The sequence below is a fragment of the Lepisosteus oculatus genome, chromosome 5 (assembly GCF_040954835.1).
Source record: "Lepisosteus oculatus isolate fLepOcu1 chromosome 5, fLepOcu1.hap2, whole genome shotgun sequence".
Lineage (NCBI taxonomy): Eukaryota > Metazoa > Chordata > Actinopteri > Semionotiformes > Lepisosteidae > Lepisosteus > Lepisosteus oculatus.
Genome location: NC_090700.1, coordinates 39,316,819 through 39,338,967, shown reverse-complemented (window position 1 = coordinate 39,338,967; position 22,149 = coordinate 39,316,819). Strand labels below are relative to the sequence as shown.

Here is a 22,149-nt window from a genome sequence, read left to right as displayed (position 1 = left end):
CAACTGGAATGACTAATTTTGTTTACTGAGAACCTGCAATGATTGCCATTTGTCTAAGCCAAAACAACTGATGTCATTTCAGTGCTGCAAAAATAAAAATGTTCTAATTTGTTTTATAAAACTCATCTGTTGCTTGTGGAGCTCTTTCCATAAACAGCCATGACTCACTGTTGCAGTAAACAAACTGAACAGTGTCTGTGTAACTGCCTGGGTAGAAGTGCCGAATAACAAAGCCCTGCATTACCATGAGAAATAACATGTGTTTGTATGAGCTACTAAACTCTGTGACTACCTTTGAGTCCAAGCCAGAACAAATAAATAGACATATTACCTCAAAATGAGATACACTGATTCTTAGGGAGAAAAATCAACTGCTGAAGTTTTTATAATTAGAAATTTGGGGGATTTGTTCCTAGACCACTGGGAAGGGCTACTTTGGAATGAACACTTAGAAAACAAATATTTGACAAAATGGATCCAGTTTTTTTCCCAGAGGAGAGCTTATCTTTTATTTTTTTATTTTGGCAAGTTTGTAAAGTTTTTCCCAGATATTTTTTACTTCTTCAATTCACAGTTGTTAAGTTAATGGAGACAAGGTATTTAGCTTTGATTCTTTTATTTAGATGTAAGATGAAAAAACAGCACTGATTATCAACGTTAAGATAGGCTTTGGGAACTAAGAAAAATAATAAGAACGCTTGCTTATGGATGGCTCTCATAGAAGAAATGTAATTATATATTTTGCTTATAAAGAAAAGCTTGATGTTGACAATGCTTATTTGAAGGTGAACCTCTTACTAAATCCAGATTCTAACGTCTATGATAAAACTGAAATTGAATTTTCTGTCCCTTGAATTGTTTAATCAAACTATTGCCCTGCATTTGAATGATACGTGCCATAAGTTTCTACTTCTTGTGTACCTAGTACCTTTTGATCAGGACATTTCTGATCAAATGTACAACTGGTCCATGTTAAGATTTGCAGTAGTTACTGTTGAAACCAATTGATGATTGTGGTGCAGTCTTAGCTCTGTTATAACCTTAACACAGCCTGAAGACAACTTCCAATGAAACAAAAATCAATGGCTGCATTTGTCACAATCAGAAAAGGGCATCATAATTAGAAAACAAAAAAGAAAACTAAGAAACATACCTTTGAATAATTAACTAGGCACCAAATAAGATACCATACCGTACAAATTATTGAATTAATCAGTCAAAGGCTTTCTTTTACAGGAAATACAGGAGTATAAATACAGGAGGCCAAATCTATTTTTCTCCACTGCTGCACTAGATAAAATTTGGTCCTAGTGACCTCTTTTTTCCAAACTATTTCACATCCTCCGGTGTGCAGAAATTCTGTCTCCACAATGTGCTTTCATTGTCTTTGTGGAATGGACCTCTTTTCAGGCAGTGCTGGGTGAATAAAACCAATCCTGGCTCTTGCATTGCAATACAGAAGTCATAAGGAGAAATATATTGCCTAATTCTGATCGTAGAAGAATCTTCTTTTATAGAGACATAATGACTTAAAGTTTAATCTCTTCTGTGCTGCCTTCATAAAAAGAGCACAGTGTTCCATTTTGAGAAAGTTAAATTACACATTTAAATGGAGAGGTGCAATATACTTAAAGTGGGATGATGATGGCTACAGTTAATCAGCGAGTGCCCCATTAAACTGGAATAGGCAGCTGCGCTACAACCTGGTGGCCCAGGGCTGAAGAGTTGGGGGATTTTGTAGGTTATGGGTCCAAATGTCTATATTCTCTTCTTCAAAATGTGGATCCTAGTTCTAGCTGATGCTATTTAAAAAAAAACTAAAGCGAAAAGTTCAGACGTAAATAGTTAATTCTCAATTTTCTGCTTTGTCCTTTTGTTTCCACGAAAATTTGGAAAAATGGTCGTGCAGAAGATTAGAGGCTTTCAATCACTTGTGTTTGAAATTTTCCTCCACTGTTTCATCCATGTCAAACCAAAGCTCTTATATATAATATACATATATATATTTATATAGAATATAAAAACCTAAATGCAACAAAGCAGCACTGAGCCTCTTGCCATCCAACAGAAAATAAGGTAACTTTTCATATTCCTGGTTATGTCATAGTGCCAGCGGTGTTACTACAGTACTTAAAACACAAAAACCATATAATGTCAAAATTTATTTTCCTTCAATATTTTCCTTCAATGCCCTCTGCTTCTTCCCCTCTGAAGTAAAGAGTGGATCTATCTTCTTTGACCCTATCCCTGACTATGGCCTTTTTTCTGAAATTTTATTTTAATTGAGAATAGAATAAATTTAAGGGGGGCTTATGTAGTTCTCAGACTCCATTAGGTGATCATATAAAAGTTACCTCTTTATTTTTCAGTAATCCTATTTTAATTTGAGTGGGTTTGGGTACATTACATTTGACAGACGTAGAGGCAGGTGAAGTGAACTAATTATTATTCAGTCTTGCAGAGTGAAAAAAAACAATTACCATATTACACCTAATAGTAGGGCCCTGTCTTAAACCCGATTATGGGAGCTTATTCAAATGTTTTTGTATTACTATTTAACAATAGCAAAGCTATACTGCCAAGGCATATTTCCAGAAAGAATGGTCTTTTTAAAATATTTTAATTTCTTTACGTCTGTGTTCTTCACATTGGGAAATATTAGAAGTTTACAGTACTAAAGAATTGCAGCCAAAACCCTATGTAATCTCTATTTCCTGCCAGGAAGATTTTGTTGGTTACTCAATGATGAATAAATTCTTTCCCTTATGTGTAGTATTTTTGTTGTTGTTGCTTTGTTGTAAAACGAATGTACTTCGATTTTAGCAGTGAGACATTTTTAGAGGACTCAAGTGTAAACTATGCTAAAAAGTGAGACCAAACTACCTAGTTATATTGTTAAATACTTTTTGTAATACGGTTATTTCTGTCAAGAAATTGTTTGATTGCTAGCATTTAATAAATCCAGTAAGTTGCATGGGCTTAATGGCCTCCTCTCATTTGTAATCTTTCATATGTCTTTACAAGTGGAACAGGTACAGTATGTGACTTGAAGAAGTAAGGTGCTCAGAGCAGTCATTCCTTTTGATACCTTTCCTGCTGAATGTCCATTTTAAGAGTGTATAAGGTGATGAGTGTATCCTCAAAGGGTGTGAAATCCTTTTGAAATCAGGCAGCATGTTCTTTCACCCACCTTACAGGTAGAGGATGACAAAGTACGATGGAAGGCCTTGGAATCGCCTTTCATGCTGATTTTATTGGAAAGTCAGTTTCTCAACACTGGGGGAGGGGAGAATGTTTCTCAGATAATGAAAGTTGTAGTTACAGAATATGTTTTTTTAATCCTCCTGTGTCTGCTGTACACTGACGTGATGTCAAAGACTTCCCAGGCTGAATTTGTCCCACGATAATCACTGATCATACTGAAGTCACATCGATTTTGACGGTAAAATCTAGAACATTATTTGTGACTTCAGCTCCCCCTTTCTCTCATTTAAAGCTTCCCCTCTCTCACTCTTCTGCCCCTGGACTTTTTAAACATAATTACAGTGGTACCGTGCTATAGTAGAACATGTTAGCGTTCTGTAGAAGCTGGATCCATCTCAAAGTTGTAGAATTATTTTGCACCACCTTCTTATTTCTGCTATTCGTACCACTGTGCTCCCTGTCTATGGTGGCTACAGATTCTATTTGGCTTTATTTAAAATAAATTTAAGTTACTTTATTTAAATAATTTTTGCCATCATTTTCATCATTTTTTGACACTGGTGGTTAATTACTAAAAGCTAAAAGTTCTATAACGACTGTATGTATAAGCTTCCTTTTCTATCCTGAGAAGATACAGAAGTAAAGAATTTTATCCTCAGTACAAACCTCCACCAATCCTCTCTGTTACATAGACGCACAGGCAAGCAGTGCTTTGTCTCCTGTGTACTGTGTATTTTTATTAACTGCTGATGACTTGGCTGACTGCTCCCTGCACTGTCCCAGCACCCCTTCAGTTTCCCCACCCCCAGTGCAACACAGCCCCCATTGAGGTGAACTGGAGCAGAGGGTATGTGATAATGATGTCATCATGAAGCCACAGGCTAGTCCTGATGCATGAATAGGCTTCAAGCAGATTGACTTTCTAATAGCTATCGCCCTGGGATTAAAATGTGTTCTTTTAATGATGGGAAGGGCTGCATTTGTTCTTTAAGGCCTAATTTTGACTGTGTTGAAAAAGAGACTTAATTTTTTTATTTCTCTTTTTAACATTGAAGCTGGGGTCAGAGTGTTCTTGTCATTGAAATAGAGAGAGTGTGGGGGTACAGAACTGCTCACAAAACAGTTTAGAATATCTGATGTGGGCATTTAAAATGTTGACATTTCAGCACAGTTGCAATAATGATCTTGCATTTTAGAAAATGTACTAAGGGAAACAGTGGAAAAGGAGGATTATTAAAAATAAAAACAAAGCCCTTAGTTCTGGAATCTTGCAACGGTTCAGCTGCAGTTGCTGTCAGCTGGGCGCCTCACATGTGGGCCTTTCCTGAGGAGGCTGAGGTGAGTGGCAGCGGCGCTATCTCTGCCATCACACGCGGCTGCTCGTGTTAATGGATAATGCCCCGTCCTGCTACAGTCTTTGTTTGCTGGGCTACATTCATAAATATGCATGAAGATGGGGGGTTTCACTAATTACTAGATTCGTATCATGAATATGTATAGTCGCATCTTTTATTAGCGGATTCGCTTAAACATATTGCACACTAGGCTTCATGTATTGTACGACTTGGCTAGTCTCTCACCACTGGAGTGTTTGACTTTGATTGCAAAGCTGTAGCTGTGACAATGTGCACAAAATGCAGACAAGCAGGAAATCCAAACATGTTCCAGATTGTCTGGTTCCTGTCAAAAAAATGTATGCCTCTTTATGTGCAGAGCATCACTATAGATACATCATGAGCAGGAGTGCAACCAAGACAAAACAGACGGAATACAGTATATAGCGCCCCCTAATTGGGCAGAGCGTAACAGTGCAGCATTGCTGCAACAAGCAGGTAGTGCATATACACATGCTTGTTGAGGCAAAACAAGGCTAGGAGATGCAAAAGATTATCTCATCTGTCTAGGTACCAGAGTTGCTTTAATTTCTCATTTCTCTCATGCCTGGGTGAAGAAAATCCCTTTGCTGGTTTCTCACTCTAAGCTGCAGTTTGACAGTGGCTGCTGGTCTCTTGTAGAGACTTCCTCCATTACACAGATAAATCAGGATTTTTTGTGATCATCCATTTACTGTATCCCACACTTGAAAGTTATTATTAACCTCTGTGCACCAGCACTGCACAATCTACCAAAAAACTTGGCCCTGTTATCTTTCTGGTTTACAGGCAGCATGTAATAGATAATTTTAAGTAGTTAACAGCAAGACAGGAACTGCTTTCTCCAGGTCTTTAACCCTTATGATGCAAACAATTGCATACTGCAAACTGTAAGACAGGCGCTTTGTGATAAACATAAAAGCAGCTTTATGCTGTTCTTCAGAAATGTGAAGGAATGAATGAAATACTTGCGTTGCATTTAGAGATACTTATTAATGTGTTTGCTGATCAATTGTAAACATAAAATAAGGATGAACGGTTTGTTTTAAAGGTGGTACTGTATGTACAGAAAAGCTTTATGACTACCACTGTTGGGAATTCAATCCATAATGAAATACTCAGTCATGTTTCTCTAGATTCAGTTCTGTGATCTGAACATGCTTGCCTGTCATTTTGACTGGTTCCAAGTTAGTTGTCCCATATTGGGTTTATCTGTTTTCCGACAGCTGGCTCTCAGGTCTATTGTTCCCTGCTGTAGATGCTTTGCTGCCAAGTCAATGTGATTTCTTCATTTCACAGGGTCAGATCATATCTGTGGACTATTGGCTCCAACTTAATAAAGAAGCCAAATGCAACACATGACCACTGTCTGCTTGAGAACAGAATAAAAGCTCAGATCCGGACTTGGCACAGCTATTAATAACAATAATTCCAATAACACTAATAATGAAATAAATTGCATTTATATAACTGCTTGGTGGAAAGAGCTCAAGGTGTTTTACTAAAACATAGAAAGAGAATTTATCTAAAGTAGTATTTGTAAAATGATCCATGATATTTATTTGGCACTTGGAAATCCAGTAGAAAGTTGCTCTGTGAAAACTGGGGTGTGAGAGGTGTGTGTGAGTTGTTATTGCATACACCCCCATGTTGCCACTCCTCTGCTTTTTGAAAGCATGCTGTAAGTACAGTATATGTTCTGTAGTTCCATTACTAATCTCCAGTCAGCATGTTAGTTTCAGTTTCATCTGAACAGTTTCAGGTTCCATCACCTTGGAAGCCCTGAAGTACAATTCAAGACGTTTAAACAGCATTAGTACACCTTCTGCTAAAATAGAAAATCAAGCCTGCCAGCTTCAGAAACTAAGTAATTAGATGTAAACATTTAGGATTTTGGCTTTTCTTTCCAAGCAACATATATTTTTTTATTAACTGCTTAGTGCAATTAGCAACGTTCCTCACATCTGAAATAGCAATTCTAGCAGAATCCATATTAGGTCCTACCTCCTGTGTAACGCATGACTGTTTAAAAGCCCTTAAGTCCCTGTCAGTGAGTATATGAAGAGACTTGCACACTTATTCTGGTGTGAACCAAAAATCTAACTTCATCGCTGCCACTTCTGACATAACACTTTTTTTACTTTAAAGTTACAAGGTCTGACTTTTTTACTTTAAATTGCCCTTTGGTAAAAAAAAAGGGCAAATATCTATAATGAGACGCTGTTATTTTTTTGGGTAAGATCATGATGTCGTATATATGAGCAAATTTAATACACACTCTTTTAGTGAATTCCAAGGACAAGGGAAAGTAAAAGCAAGGCTGGAAAGCTTTATTTTTAAAGATGTGTTGCAGTCTTGAACATTCTAGTGGAATTGTACATTTCTCAAATGCAAGGCCAGTGGCTCCAATTTAGCTCACATTCATGTGATTTGACATGTATACAAAATACATGGCATTAAGTATTTTCTAGTATGTACTGTTTTTCCACATGGACAAATCCGATTACAGTAGCAGTATCTTGTGCGGCCACAGGAATCTTGGTTAAAGTTAACTATATTTTTATATATTTATATATGCAGGCCTTCTTTTCAAGATAGAAAGATCAAAGTTGTGCACTCTTCTACTCAGCATGTGCACACACAGGTCTCAAAACCTGTATCGTGTTTATACAGTTGTTAATGAAATGCACAAATGTTCACCAACATGGAGAACACTTTAAAGAACAAGCTACTTTAAACAGAATGCTCCCTGAGTTGTGAGAAGTACTGCGGAGTCAAATTATTTTGAGTTATAGCTGACATCATCAATTTATTTTCCTTTTTTAGAAAGTTGAAATTTCCATGTATTTTTATTTTTATTCTCTCAGAGGTTTTAATCACTATTAAGTGGATTAGCTTTAATGATGTGAGCCTTGTACTTGATCTGTAGCTTGGGGAGACGCTGAATGCTCTCCTCTGAAACTTGCACTTGTCTCAGAGCTGTGTGCCAATTTTCGCGAGATCTTAAAGTCCTCTGAAAAACTGCAAGCTCCTGGAAAGCCGCATGGGTCTCACAAGGCAGGCAAAAGACCTAAAGACCGAATGAAGCCCATACCACCTGAGTTTGAGTTACTGCTGTCACAGGTGGATCCCGATCTTAATGATGTAGTCTAGACACACACCGGCACTGTTCTCTACCTGTGCTTCAACCAACTACTTTTGCTAGTTGATCTCTGGAGCCCCGCTAATCGCCTCCTTTAACCCTGAATAAAGTGATTGAAAAACTGATGGTAGCTATTAAAAATGTTAGTAAAAATACAATACAGTAATGGAAGCTTCCAGTTTTGCATGAATAGAAATCCACAACCATATGAAAGAGACTAAGCTCAAAGTCGTTAGTAGTTTAATGTATAAATTGTACCATAATTTATTCTGTTCTTATCATGATTTATAATAGTTCACCTGTCTAATAATATATAATTAAATTAAATGAAAAATCCATCTATCCAATGTGTTCACACCCTCTGCTGTTTTTGAATTTACAGAAATTGAGTCATAAATGTATAATAGACTTGTACCAAAGAAAATTAATTTAACTGGAACTGATACTGGAAATATTATGTAATAAAAGGTAGAAGGACTCCCCCCTCAAGAAAAATGTTTTTTTTGTTTGCATCTGATATATGAATTATTGGAAATTTTCATGCGTAGGCCCTGGGAAAGAGTTTTGATTGTTTTTTCCAAAAAAACGTCCTCTGTTGAAAACGTGAATGCGTTGCATCTGCTATTCTTGGAACTGCATCAGAACCTCTCCTCCTAAGTTCTGACCTTTCTGTTAGGCTGTGTTATATAAACCTCCTCTCTGTTTGTACAGAGTGATATTTAATTGTTTATTTGGACATGTCAGGTTCCTGGTGTTAAAAGCGTGTGCTTGTGGGTAATTGGTTTGCTAGTGTCAAGTGCACTGATGTCATCCTCCTGGTTTTACAAGCACAAGAGCTGGCGTCGACCGGGGCTCCAGAGCGAGGGGGCTGTTGAAATAAATTAAAATGTTTACTGTTACATGGGAACAAACTGTTCCTTTGGCAGGAGAGCCCTCCTCAAATTCCCCGTTGTGTGTGTGTTTTTGTCCTGGAAGATGAATCAAAGAAAAAAAGGGGGGCGAAACAAAAGGCTTATCAAGCACTTGAAGTCGATTTACAGACTGCATCTGTAATCCTCTCTCTCCAACACCTGTACCACTTTCTACAGAGAGATAGGCACATGCAACAAGCAGCATAACGATGTGCTATGTTCAAAAAGAAGAGCAAAAGAGAGATTCTTTTTTCATACATCATAAACCAGAAAGGAGTCCCTTTTTAAAACTGATAGCAAAGTGGATCTTCTTTAGTTTTCTTAATAAAGCTCCTGTGATCTCCAGGGGTCGGGTTATTCTTTACTGGTCTATCGCAGTCTTTTATTGGAGAAGGCATGAGGCAAAGGCTGTGATCCCAAAGGCTGTGCTGCTTAAATGGAGCTCCCAAGATTTACATGGTCAGTAGTCTATTGTGTGCCACTGGCAGGTGTCCTTTCTCACAGGGTTAAGCAGCCTTTCTAGCGAAGGACATTTGGATTTTGTTGCAATCTACGATCTGGGAAGGATTTAAGTCATTCATTCTTCCTCTTCCTTTCTCTTCTTTCTTTTTAAAAAGGAAAAAAAATGATCCCTTCCTGACACCACCTTTACCCCACCCCCTTCAGCTCACTTCAGTGTGTCTTTAAATAAATTTGTCTCCATTTATAAGAAAATGGAGAAAATGGTGAAAGTTTTGGCACTCAAATATCATTATCAGATCCTGAATGTTTGCCAAAAAACTCCTAGCAGTCAAAACAAGGTTCCCAGTGTATAAAATTAAAGATTTGTTAGTGTTTTACAGAGTGAATTATCAGATTACTCGAGGAAGATGGTTATCGTGTTTAAAGAAAGGATTTTAAAGACTCTTAAGTGAAGGTGGAGGCGGCCGTCAGTGTTTCCCGATACCCTTCAGCAACAAATCTTGGCCTGGGCTTGTGCCGAAAAGAAAAAGGTGGAAAACCTGTTTCTTTCTAATTAAAAAAGTGAGGTGTACTTGGACACAGACCTTAGCATTTGCTCTCAGACGAAGCGAATAGACTGCTTTGTGCCAATCTCATTCTTGAGTAAGAGACCATTTTTCACCAAAACAAGACATAAAAATTTGTTTGGGTTGTCTGGAGACCAAAATGACAAATTAAAATTGTCTTCACATTTTGTTCCATAATTGCTTTTAACATCTGTGATACATGTCGCTCATAAAAGGAGGCGGGTGAGTTCTAGTGCCACACTATTTCAGCAGTGCTTTACAAACAAGTATTTTTTCCACTGTTTTTATGTTACATATGTTGTGTTACATATTTGCTTATTAAAAAACCCCAGAAAGTCTGTCAAAGTGCCACCATCCTTTACTAAATGGTGCGTTTGGGAGCCAGAAATGGCTGCAGTATTTTAAACAGTTTTGTGCACAAGGTCTGTAGTCACTTGACAGTGTGGGAGGTTTTGGACTTGCAAGTGGTGCAGAACAGGTCAGAGGCCAGCCCGGGCCTGAGCATGTTAGAGGCCAGCCTGGGTCCATCACTCCACTGACAGCCTCGAAAGTGACACAGACCTAATGAAATGAGTTAGTCAGTCTAAAAAAAGTTTTGACTTGAGATGGAAAAAAATCTCTGGTGCTAAGCAACAAATCCGTAATCCCACTTAGAATGCATAAAAAGGCAGAAATCTAATCCCCCATAAGTAAAAAGTATACTCACAAATATAATTACCATGTCAATCTCAAGGGGGGGTCTTCCTTCTACAACTATTTGTGGAGCAGGGGGTGGGGTGGATGTGCTAAGGAATCGGTGGGATGGGCTGGAGAAAGTGCTACAAAAAAGGAATTGTTGCAATTGCATATGTGTTCTTTTAGGAATGCAGAAACATCACAATGCAATCAAAAACTACTTATGAAAAATGCAAAACTATGTTTTACATTACAAAATGAATATTATTTATTAATGATACTCAGACTATTTTATGAATGTGAAAAAATCACTGTGGAAGGAATCAAATAATGACAATAAAAAAAATCAGAATTTCAGCTGATTTCTTTTAACACTTTAAATAGTTATCTAACATTATTCCTTCCCTACAACTGCTTTTATTAAGATATTTGTATACCATTTATGTATTCTACTCCGACTTAAGTCCTATGTTAAAGATTTGTCTGAAAACGTAAAAGAATTTTCACATATGCTTTGTTTCCATTTTATTGATACATTTCCCCTAATAATGTGCTATAGACATTTAAAATGAGTACTACATACTTTTTCTGTGCCTTTTAACTAGTATAGTTAATTTCTATTCTTTGGGGACTAGAGTAGGAAAGCAGCAGTCACATTAATACAGATGCCAGCACCCAGGGGCTTTCTTTGAAACATTTTGACATAGTCTAGAATTAAGAAAATAGAAGTTAAAAATTACATGGGGTTCAGAGATCAAATGTCTTAGGTCAGTTGCACACTATAGATGAGGTTTCCATCCTCCAATACTTCAGAAGACTTCTGGAAGATGCATATTCCTGGCTGACAACAGAAGTCTGCTATTAATGTTGGTATAATCATATTGTTTTTTTCTTATTTTATAATTAATATAATTGCTATTAGTAGTACTATTTTATAAAAAAGAAACTATTAATATTTTAAATGTAACAGCTTTTTTGTGATCTTAGAAAACAAGACAGCAAACAAAAATATTGCAATTTTTTCAGGTCTATGAGCAAAAGATAAACCTGTTCATTTTTAAGGGGGGTCCTCCCTAATTCTCTACAAACACTGACAGGGACCGGAATTACTTAAAAAAGACCTTGTGGATCCGTATCAAAGCATGAATGTTGTGCTCAAACAAATATTTTAGCCTCTATGTTGCCATATCTGATTTTTGTTTAGTTTTTTTCTTCCCTATCTGGAAAACAGAAATCACATTATTTGTCTCCCTTATGTGCCTTGTAAAATTGACCATTTTAAGCTGTATTCAGATTCAATAATATGGTAAGCAGATAAATCTGGTTGAAGAAAACATTTCTTAAATAGTTTATTTTTTCATTCAGGCCAGATGCATTGTTAAATTATGAGAAGACTGCATTTTGGCCCCTCATGAAAGAAATTATAGTGTCATAGAACTAGCTAAAAGGTACAGTCTGACTGAATGTGGTAGTAACATGTGAAGGTACTCTTTCTTTTCTGTTGGCTTGCTTTATTGTTGCACTATTAAGTACTTATACTAACACTAGAATTTTCCTCGCTTAGCTGGTAACACGAAAAAGACATCAGAGATGTGATAAGGAAATATGCAGATGTGCTTTATTGCCTATGTCATTAAAAATACCCCTGTTTGTTATGCCTTTTATCTTAAAGCCAAGAAAGTGTGAGCATTTTGCAGCAGAGCAAAAGCAGTTATAAGCTGGCTACAGTGTACATGCACATCTGTCAGAAAGGTTAATAATGGAAGCACTTATCCATATCTATTTACCCTATATATAATACAGAAACATGAGGAGCAAGGCTTGCCCATTTAAGGTGAAAACCTTTTGTTGTTTACATAAGAATTCTGAAACAGTGTGACGGTAGAGAGAGCACACAGATATTTTTATTGCTCTTTTTAAAACCAACAAATGTAGTGGCCTCTTCTAGGTTTTGGTGATATATTAAGATTCTCTGAACAAGCACACTTTATGTGGGAAAAAACGCTACTTCTGCTTCTTTTGCTATTGCTTGTAGATGATAAGTCTAGCCTTGTCTAATGCATTTGTGATCTCAGCCATTACATACTCCACCTATGGAATACAGCTTAATTCAGGAAGTGATCCATGCTTTTTATTTTGGTATGTGGCAGATATTTCGGGTGCTAAATGCAATACTAGGATACCCTCGTTTCATACAAAAATACAATTGTGCCGTTATAAATATTTATCCCATAAATATAATATGTTCCCATAAATCCCATGGCTATAGATATACATGCTCTTCATATGGTTTTAAACAGCTCCTAATTGCTCATAATGCATTAACTTTAGTGAAACTTTTATGGATGGACATTTATTTATTAATTTTTTAGAAATTTAATGAGCCTTTTGTTTGTTATTATTAGGCTGATTCTTCTTTCAGTGTTTTTTCACTATGTGGAACACTTGCTACAATGTTTCTGGCTGTGCACAGTGCAGTAGGTTTCCATGGAAAACAGAAAAGGAAACAGAATTAATCAGAAAGCATTCTATAAACAGCTGTGTTCCCTTTTTAGGGACTGTTTAGAAGGACGGCAAGACAAAATAAACATTCTCAAGGAGCCTTCAGCTCTTTCTAATAGAGAACGAGTCACAGAACAGGCTGCTACTTGCTCTTAGAAGCGGCCCAGAGTAACATTGTCTTTGTGATGAAAGATTTTCTTTTTTCCCTTCCTCCTCTATTTTGAGTTGCTTGTTTGAAACTGGCGGTCTTTTGGAACGGAACCCTTCTTGACCTCTCTGCAGCTCGTAAACCCCTGTGTCTGCAGCTTAGCTGGATGAGAGGAGCTGTGCAGCACAGCTCATGGGACTCTGGGAAAAACAATGTACAAGAATCAGTTAATCAAGCTGGTGAGCAACATCAACAACACTTACCCATCTATGTAAAAGGAAAAAATAATTTAGATTATTATTACAGTGAACGTAAGACACATGTTTATTCTGAGCCCTTTTAGGTTTTAATGATTTGCAGACTCTGAATATTGTAAGGAAATAGATTTTTTTCTCTGCTAAAAGAGCCAAAGTAACAGCACCCAATATTGCCTTGTATATTAGTCTAAAAGGCAAGACCCTCACCTGCCTCAAACTGAAATGCAATGGAAAGTTTGATTATGAAGGATACCGTTTCCATACGGATGGACTTTACTTTTGAGAATTTAAGCATTTGGGCCAGTGACATCACAGTGATGGTAATAATAATAATATTATAGCATTTTTTTATTTTTTAAGTGTCTGTTTTGTTACACTGTAAACAGGAGGACTTCTGTGTTGGCATCCCTGGATAGTGCCAGACTGTGGTGTCATTACTGAAGGGTTACTGCAGCTTGTAAAAGCCTTGTTAATACAAAGCCCTGTTCAGATGTTAATTGGCTAATTGACTAATTAATTTTTTTATAAAGGCATGTTGGCGGGAGAGAGGAAAAAGCTTGCGCTAATTGAAACTGACTAATTGTTTAATTATGTCTCTGGAAAGAGAAGAAAAAAAGGCCTTGGCACTGAAGAGTGGCGGGCGCGATGGAGGAGGAGGATCCCTTTCCCGAGTCACTGTTCTGGATTTGCTCTCTTTTCAAGAGCTGCAGTCAGGGATGAGCTTTAGGAATAGGGGACAAGGAGACATGTGGCAGCACATGGCAGCAGACCCAATTGGCAGTGTGTGCTGAAACAGTTTCTTCTTAAGTTCTGCTTTTTCCTCACCCCTTGGGTTTTCAAATTTGTAAGTATATGAATGTACAGTATATAGGGAGTTCTACTCTTCTGAAATCAGGCTCCTCAGAATCTTTAGGAGATACTTAATGGGGTGGAATGCTTTCTAGCAGTTTTATTGATAATGTTGTACAATGTCAGAATTAACCCTATGAACCAATTTACCATTCTGCTGGAGAATGGACCCCAGAGAGTCTAGTTTTGGAGTTAAATGCATTTGCATCCTCACAATCATAAAAATATGCAGTTCGACATCTCTGCATCTCGGAGCCCTTTCGCCTCCTGGTGCTAATGATCTGTGACAAGTATAGAGGTCTATCTGGGTGTGAACCCTCCTGTGTTTGTGGCTGTGACACAGAGCATTAACAGAAATGTACATTTCTAAATGCGAATACAAACCACTGAAAAATGAATCTAAGGAATTACAATTAAAACAAAATCCTTTTAGGACATATAATCACACTTTTATCTTTTAAACATTAGAGAGGAACAGAATTTTGTTTTCTCATTTTTGTTCTGACTGTCAAACCTCCTCTGCAATCTCAGATGACTTTCTGGTCAGTTCAGACTGCCTCTGCAAGATATTCTCTGTTTAACTGCTGCTCTGACATTACAGAGAGGGAGAGGCAGTGACTGGAGCTCCATTTTAATTAGCCATCCTTAACTGTTTGTAATCTGTGTTGATTTATTGAGCAAAGAAGGGGGAAAAATTAAATGAGCAAATGCAGACAACGCAGAGGCAGGTTGTGTTGAAGAGCTCTGCAAATTCAATTTGATTTCTCAGGCTTTGCCAAAAGACAACCTAAAATTAAATCCACATTCCAGAAAGAAACTAATGAATGGAATTAAAGATGGCGTGATAGTGTATATTGGATCATATGGATTCTTGGCATGCTTTATGTTTGTATATGCTTTTTGTGACGAAGTATGAGAAAACAGAAATTCTAATGACAAAAGCCATAGGCTTTCTTTTTCTTCCATTTTTTTGTTGGATTCAGTTAAAACAGAAGAAAAATTAGCTGGAAGCAGTCAAACAAAAACATCTTGTTCTGGTCTAAATTGCTTCGTATGCATGTTAATTGGAAATAAATCCCTGCAGTATATTTTCATCTATAAGCACAGTGGGTGCAATTTTAAGGCGATTAATGCTGGTGGTAAAGTATAAAATTCTGAGGTTATCTGCTTTTGTTACTTAATTGTAAAACTGATAGTATCACTTGGCCTGTCAAATTCAAGTAGTGCATTCTGCAAATTACCTCCTTAATCATGAATGTTAAGTCTCACACACTCACAAAAGAAGGGCCCGAAAAAACAAGGAGTTGAGAAAGACTGCTGAATTTATGGGAGCTATAGAATGCTTCCAGATTCAGTGATTAGACTGGAATCTGTCTTAACTATTTCTTGCATGCATTCTTCTGAACACTGAACAGGACTAGAAGTAAGGCTTTTACTCCTTGGATTTTTAAAAAATGTGTATTATAAAACAGAAGATTATGTAAAAATGCCAATAATATTTATATTGCAAAAATGTTGTGCTTAGCAGTAAAGAAAAATCACACCGACTTTTGTTGTTAATGAAGGGTAAATATTTCCAGACCCTGTATTATGAGAGGAGATACAAAAAGATCAGTTTGCTTTCATGTAATTACGCCTCAGCCTATTTTTAGGTAGTTTTGTCATCTGAAATACATTAGATTTGACAGTTCTGTACTTACAGTATAAAAACATGACGTTCTTTCACACTAGCTTTCTTTATCTGGGAAGCGCAGGGAGTTTCTTACTCCTTAAGGGACAGCTGGAAAAATTACAAGATCAAGTTTTCTCTCAAGCTACATGTTAATACCATCATTCTTAAACTTAAGAAATAAATTAATTCTTTACTGTGTACATCTAGACCTTATACCTATAAACTATGAAATAACATGCTGTTACTATATCCAGAATATACAGTATTTGTTAGTGCTCTTGTTGCAAGTCTATACTTCTCTGGTACAGGTGGAGAAAAGAACAGTAACGACTCTGTTACCAAGATTTTATTTGGCCTGTTTCCTGCAAAGCATTTTGCTGGTCTTTTTTCATTCCTTACTATTTTTTGGCGCATTTAGCGAGATGTAGCAGCCCACATGTGGCATTTCCACTTAGTGACAAATGAGCAATGTTGATATTGCTCTCCAGTTTGCCAGGACATCAATTTGATTCCAATTCATTATTCGGATTCTTGCCGTTTTATTTCTGTAGAAAGGAAATAATCAGCTGTTTGTGAAGTTGTTTTATCTCTTCCCACCCCTTAGGAATTTTCAGTGCACGAAGAGGGAAAGAGGGCAACAAATTAGAATGGTGGACTACCTGATCAGACCGAGTCATCTCCCTTAGTAATCACGTTAAAATTGGCCCTCTCTTAACACAAGGAGAAATTACGTGCTAAATTGCAGCATTATTCATCTGGAGTGATACAAAGGTGTCTTAAAGATGTAAACCCCTTTCCTTTCCCTTTATACCTCCCCAATTAAAAATAATTACAGGCATCATTATTAAATCACATTTTACCCTGGTCTGCTATATGTGCTCAGAAGCACTAATGCTTTATTAATACAGCATAATCTGTTAGGTAAAATGGGACAATGAAAACCGAGCTGAAATTTAAACAAGGAAAGGAGAGAGAGTTACGTCTAGAGACATGTAAGGGTTAATCCTACGCTCAAAAGTAGAAAAAAAGACACAGTTTTGGCTTTGGATTTTCCGGTGTATCTTCAGCTCCCCACTCTAACGTCTTTATTATATCTAGCCGTCTATGCAGAAAAGTGGAATTCTCCACTTGTTCTGAGACCTCTTAGGTTTTCATCTTTTAGAGCTGCAAGTGATTAAGCTGGTGGACATGTCTAGAAATAATATCTTGGTTGACTGATATCACCGATCCTAGTTTGTACACTATGTAACCATCACTTTTCATTGTGGTCACTGGGGGAATCTGCTGGTTTTTCCAGTTCAGAATATATACATAATGTTCCTAAATATCATAATGGTGACTGACTTTTGGGAGGACTTTTCCTTATATACTGTATTTCAGCTCTATTTTTGCAGTCTCCTGCATCTCCTCAAACTTTCACATTGCATCCGAAAGGATGTGGGTTTGGAACTCTTGCCTCACCTGCCTCCTTAACTGTCAAGTGCCGCACTCTGGGCCTGCACAGTCTCGTTCTTGTGCTCTACCACTCACTGCTGGACGCCTGCCCACATTTTTGAGAGGAAGCCAGATTCGATCACAGAAGAGGGATCAGTTCAGTTTTCTCCCAGGCAGTGTTTGTGCCATTCTGGGGCCTATTTTATTCTTAGTCATCCTATCATGAATTGTGTGTATGCTTGAGTGACACTGTATTTTTAGGGTTGTAAGTGACCTCCACAGGAGGACAATCTAGCTGTTGTTAGCAACTCGTTAATTAATCATTAGTGGAACTCGGTTGATACCAGGTTAATGATAGTCTGTTTATCCCCCATAATACACTCCAGGATAGATAGGATTTAAAACATAAATACACAAGACACATTACAAATGAAAGAGAGCCATTTGGACAAAATAGTCCATAAATGTAGTATTCCTGGTTGTTTGACCATGGTACAGCTACTGTGTGTATTTCAACCTCATGTTAGACCTTGTCTTAGACACTTGCCATCAAACTATGGACTAGTGAGGGAAAGGCACTTGTGTTGGAGGACAGGTTGAACCGTGCAGATCAGTGAACACTGATTCAAAGCTGGGGAATGTCATTTCAGAAAGTCACGGGGATTCTCAGGGTGCCGGGGCGCACCAAACCCCACCATGGTCTGGTCAGCCTTAGCTGGCCTTTTTGTCTTTGGATTGTGACACAGCAGTGTCTCTGGATTGGCAGGTGCCCAAGAGGTTGCACTAGAGCAAATCAGATCAGCAGAGAGCTACAGCACTACTTGACCCAAATTCAGGTGTTAGTCACATAGGAAAGTACTGCATGTGCGATTCTCATAATTACCATCCTGACACAAAGGTGGCTACACTGAACCAAACTCATTAAAAATGTACTGTCCCATACTGAGATCATTAAAAAAAACATTGTATATTTATTTTAAAATAGGTAATGTTCAAATAATCTTAAAAACAAGGAAAGGCAGACATAATATGTGCTAACATATTTACACAGACATCCCAAAATAAATTTGTGAATATGAGAAAATATATACATATTTATAAGGATTATACATAAGTGTCTGTGTATGTTCAGCACACACACACATATGAATATTAGTGTCTGATTTTCTTGGAACATTAATTTCCAGCCCTATTTCCATATTATTAGTGTCCAGTTATACCCAGGACTAATTGAACATTAAATATAAAGAAAGTTAATGAAAATGTCCTTTATCCCTGTTAAACTGTGCCTGAGACTGCATTTATTAAAGAGAATTAATCTGAAGACACCCCTTGCCTTATGGTGAAAGAGATATATGTGCATATCACCAGTGTACTTATTGTTGAAATTAAAGCAAATCGGTAACACATTAATGTGAGGTGACTGACAAGGACTTCATTGTTCTCGTTTTGCAGAATGTCTGCATTTCAAGCCCAAAACCATTTATTATTCAGAATTTCTGAATTATTCTCATGGAAAGGTTCTTCTCCAAAACAAAATTGCTTTGCTATAGCTGAACAGGCTTTGGAGAATTGCTTCTGCCATGGTAAAACACAACAAGGGTTTGCAGAGCCCATTATAAACTGTGGAAAACCATGTCAAAGGAGTGCAGTTGTTTGTCCAAGCATGCTAAAAACCATAGTAAAGATATGACAATATTGTTGATATTTATGGGTGAACTTTAGGAAATGTCTACCTGTAGCAAGTGGGTACATTACATTAATAGATAACCTTGACTGCAAGCAGATGAATATGAGAATGCAAAAGAGAGACAAATCAGTGCCATTTTCTGTTTTATTTAGTAAACTTCATGGACGTTAGGACAACTGATTGTGATGTGCTATGCAACCAAAATAATTAAGCATTCACATTTGTTAAAGTATTACAAAATGCATGATGTACTGTATGGTGCATTCATGCGGATTTACATTTAAAGTATTTGACCTTTATTTGACCTCCTTTGGCAATGTTCAGTGGGTGTTTCCCACACTTCCAGGAGGGTAAATGTGATATTATACAGCTGATATTAGCAAGGAACTGGTTCACAAAACATAAGGCTATGTAGCTGTGCTTGTCCAAAGTCCTACAAAGATACTATACCTATCTCCTTTGTATGATTTGTGTGACGGTATGGAGTAAAATCGACACTATGATTTTATTATTAAAGTATCCATTTAAAATAGACTTTTTTTTTAAAGCAATGCAGGGAGAGTAAGAAATTGGCATAAACATTTTGCATGGGTTCTTTCAAGACGTTACTATTCACCCAGCGTAAACGGGGTTAAAAACCATTTAAGAATAACTAAAGAAATAATATTCAGCCAAAAGACAATAAATAACATTTCATATGCATATTTGTAATTTAACATCAAAAGGCACTCCAATATAGAGCTCCTCACTAGCTATACTTTAATGAACACCTCCCCCCCCACCCTTAATCACATTCAAATTGGTTAGTGTTCAGAAAATAGAAATATGTATTAGATAGCAATAAATTTTCATCATTGGCTAAGCCTGCTGCTTAATTGTCCTGTCCCAGGGCTTTGAAATTTCATTGTTCGTTAGGTGCTTAAGTCCCCCATCTCATTTTGTCTCTCTGACATTAGTGCTGAGGGCTCTAATACTCTAATAATTTGAATGGGGATTTGCATGATAGAGCGGGGAGCATTAAAATAAAAAAAGAGAGACTGAAAGAGGGGAAACTGCTTCTTTCACTTCAAAAGTCACTTTGTTCAAAGTCAAATCACAATATTTAAAGATGAACTATCTGTTTTCTGAAGACCCTGCCTCAGACATATTAACTATATACTGTATATAAACACAGTATATACACATACCCATGTATGTGCAAATGTGTTTTTTGTCAACATTGTTTTGTCTGAAAAGAATGCAGGGTGGGTTACCTAAAAATAGCCATTGGAGGAGTCTGGGAGTCATCGGCTCAATCCATGTGTCAGCAAAAGTGGGGTTTGGTGTACATATACTGCCTTCCAAAAGTATTATGATTTCCAATTTTCTGAAATTAAAAAATGATGCATATGCTCTTTTTAAGGTAAAATACTTTATATAAACCTGAATGGTCAAAACTGAATACTTCTAATGGAAAAATAAGTTACTGTCAATGTCAGCAAAAACTAAAAAGAAATAACTGAAATGTATTGACTGCATAGTATTCAAATCTGTGAATATATGTGCCGAAAGCACCTTCAGCAGCAAATACAGTAACAAGTCTTCTTAGGTAAGTGTAACAAATTTGCTTGGTGCAAATCTTGCCCTATTTCTCTGCAGATTTGCTCAGTTGCTTATGGACAGTTATATGCGCCATCAATGTTCACATAAGGCTTGAAACATTTCTCAGTTCTGATGATGAGAAGGACAAGAAATTAATGCTGCCACCACCATGCTTGACAGTAGGGGTGGTGTTGACTGGGTGATACTCTGTGTTGTTTGCACTGGAGTTAACATTTTGCATTTAGACCAAAATGTTTGACCTCAAACCTTTTGCTACAGTTTACAGTAACACATAGGTGCTTTGTTTTAAACTGCATGTGGGAGTTGTGGATATATATTTGTGATATCTTTTTCAGTTCCATATGAGCCCCCTTTGTGGAGTGACTGTGATATTGCTGACCATTGGACATTTTCTACCATCTCAGCCACTCTATAAACTCTGTAAGTATTTCATAGTTGCCATTTGCCTCAAAGTGGCACCAATAACTAGTTTCCCTGCCCTGTTACTCCCATTGGAAGGAAAGCTTGATTTAGGCAGTCTGGGTTCCTTCCATTTTTTAATGATCAAGTTCACCATGCCCAAGAGATATTAAGGACCTTTGAAATGTTTTTAAAACCTTGTCCTGATCTGTGCCTTTATACATCTTTATCCCTGAGTTTTTTTGAAAGCTCCTTGCTTTTCACAGTCGAATCTTTGCTTCAAATTCAATATGTTACTGAGGGACCTGATAGAGTCAGGTGTTTTTATTCTGAAATCACGTGACCCACAACTGCACATAGGCAGAGGCCAATCCTGGACCTGATGGCCCACACACCTGTCTTTATTCCAGCCGTAGCCTCAGTTACCAATCAAAGCCTTCATTGACTTAATAATAATAAGATTAATTTTAACTCTTAACATGTTGTATCTTTAACGGTTTTATTTTGTAAGTGAAATAAAATCACAAACTTGTGGCTAGAAGCAAAATGCAAATATTCCAATAAAGTAACTTCTTAGATCAATGAAAGCTTTAGTTATCTAATTCTTGGATGCACCCCTGGTACAAATGTTTTTCTCTTTTTAGAACTTCTGAATGGAAATTTCAGTAGTGTTCTCCAGCATGCTTTGTTTTCAATACAGGTTGCCCTTTGCAGTTATACAATTATCTGTCTGCACAACTTAGAGTGCCCTACTTAGAGTTAAGGCCACAGAGGCATCAGCTCCACTGTTAACAGGAATGAGTCATGTGGTAGGGTGCTCAGATCCCTTCGTCATGGGAACAACAGACTGAACCCTAGTAAGCACGATTTTAAAAGCATCCAATCAAAGTAATCCTGTTATGTATTTGTACTGTGACGTTTTCTAATTGTGATATTAATGGTATTATACTGTACATGTCATTGTCTCTAGAAGGCCTTTTTATATTTAAAAAGAAGCAACATCTTTCAGATGACTCTCACAGTTCACAGTGGTTTTGATGTAACGTGGGCCACTGCTGCTCTGGCACTGAAAACTCATGCTCACATCCCGCTGGCTGCCTAACAAATACACCATCTCTTCCATCTTCAGTCCTACCCCACGCCTGAAGAAATCAAGACTGGATCCTTTAGATAAGGGCTGTGCTTCCTGGCCTGCTGAACTGTGTCTGTGTTAGTATTCTCACTATTTACTGAAAATCTTTTTTCTTCACATCAGCAATGAAA

The 22,149-nt window shown here is 37.2% G+C and overlaps 1 protein-coding gene across 2 annotated transcripts in view; it reads left to right on the top strand.

The window, feature by feature from the left end:
- Positions 1-22,149, top strand: part of foxp4 (forkhead box P4) — a 281,713-nt gene that overhangs the window by 57,258 nt on the left and 202,306 nt on the right. Inside the window, exon 3 of one of the 2 annotated variants that reach the window (XM_015342583.2) lies at positions 20,823-20,907. The exons of the other annotated variant lie outside the window; for it this stretch is intronic. The gene's annotated coding sequence lies outside the window, so the exon portion shown is untranslated. The remainder of the gene's footprint in view (positions 1-20,822; positions 20,908-22,149) is intronic. 2 annotated transcript variants of the gene reach the window in all.